This window comes from Musca vetustissima, unplaced genomic scaffold (assembly GCF_032173495.1).
Source record: "Musca vetustissima isolate MV318-11 ecotype Yass unplaced genomic scaffold, APGP_CSIRO_Mvet_v1 utg244495, whole genome shotgun sequence".
NCBI classification, from domain to species: domain Eukaryota; kingdom Metazoa; phylum Arthropoda; class Insecta; order Diptera; family Muscidae; genus Musca; species Musca vetustissima.
Window position 1 is genome coordinate 4729 of NW_026878979.1, and position 1568 is coordinate 6296.

General features: G+C 42.0%; 1 pseudogene; it reads left to right on the forward strand.

The window, feature by feature from the left end:
- Positions 1 to 242: 242 nt before the first annotated feature.
- On the forward strand, positions 243 to 1300 carry LOC133323800 (T-complex protein 1 subunit epsilon-like; annotated as a pseudogene).
- The last annotated feature ends 268 nt before the right edge of the window (positions 1301 to 1568 follow it).

A 1568-nucleotide genomic window follows, 5' to 3' on the forward strand; every position in this document is an offset into this window, starting at 1 on the left:
TAATCTGCTTGGACTGACGCTTCAAACGCGGTATGTCATTAAGCGATGTGAGATCTCTGTCAAAAGTTATGGCGTTGCCAGATGGGTCCGTCGAATATGGGCATCCCTGTAGAAGTGCTGCACTCTATTGTCAAGAAACAACTCTAATAATCACAATCCTCCCTAGATACCAATTTTTTATCATTAAAGAAATTTTGCAATGTCCGGTACGGTCTGTGGTCTCGGAAAGGAATAATTTTTTGCGAATTTACCTGAAGCCCAATAAAACAATGGAAATAAATACATTGGAATCGGTATTTAATTGAGCAAACAATCCTACAGAAATTATGAGTGCATTTCCGGGCACCGTTGCCTTTGATGAAAATGGCAGACCTTTCATCATTTTAAGAGAACAAGATAAACAAAAGCGCATCACTGGAACAGATGCCATCAAAAGTCACATTTTGGCTGCTCGCAAATTGCCTCCACCCTCAAGACATCTCTGGGTCCCAAGGTTTTGGACAAAATTATTGTGAGTCCTGATGGCGATTTCACTGTTACCAATGATGGTGCCACCATTATGAAACTGATGGATGTTGACCATGAAATTGGTAAATTAATGGTACAATTGTTACAATCTCAAGATGATGAAATCTGTGATGGCACCACCGGTGTTGTTGTTTTGGTTGGATCTCTTTTGGAGCAAGCTAAAGCTTTAATTGATCGTGGTATTCATCCCATTCGTATTGCTGGTGGTTTTGAGCTGACCGCCCAGTGTGCCGTTAAAAAATTGGAATCGATTGCTAAACCATTCCCCATTGATCCCAATAATAAGGAACAGCTCAATAAAATTGCCATGACCACTTTGAGTTCGAAGAAGGAACCGCTCATTAAGATTGTCAATAAATGTCATCGTCAAATGGCCGAAATGGCTGTTGATGCCGTCTTGAGTGTAGCCGATATTGAGAAGAAAGATGTCAAGTTTGAGTTGATCTAGATTGAGACTAAAGTTGGTTGCAGCATGGAAGATTCCATGTTGGTTAAGGGTGTGGTGGTCGACTAGACCATGAGTCATGCTCAAATGCCCAAAACCCTAAGGGATGAAAAATTGACCATTTAACATGCCCATTTGAACCACCAAAGCCCAAGACCAAGCTTAGGTTGGATGTTACCTCCGCTGAAGATTATCTTGCCTTGCGTGAATACGAACAGGAGAAGTCCATTGAAATAGTAAAGAAGGTTTAAGAAGATGGTGCCACCTTGACCATTTGCCAGTGGGGCTTTGACAATGAGGCCAATCACTTGTTGTTGCAACATGAATTGCCTGTTGAGTTGGTGAACCTGATATTGAATTGATTGCCATTGCCACGGGCGGTCGCATTGTGCCACGTTTCGAGGAATTGACACCTGAGAAATTGTGTACAGCTGGTCTTGTTAGAGAAGTTTCCTTTGGTACTTCCAAGGACAAGATGCTGGTCATCGAAGAATGCAAAAACTTCAAACAGTTGTATCCATCCAATCGAAACCCTGTCGGAATTGAAAGCAAGTCAAGTTGCCGAAAAATGTCCCAGCCTGGGTGTTGATTGTAT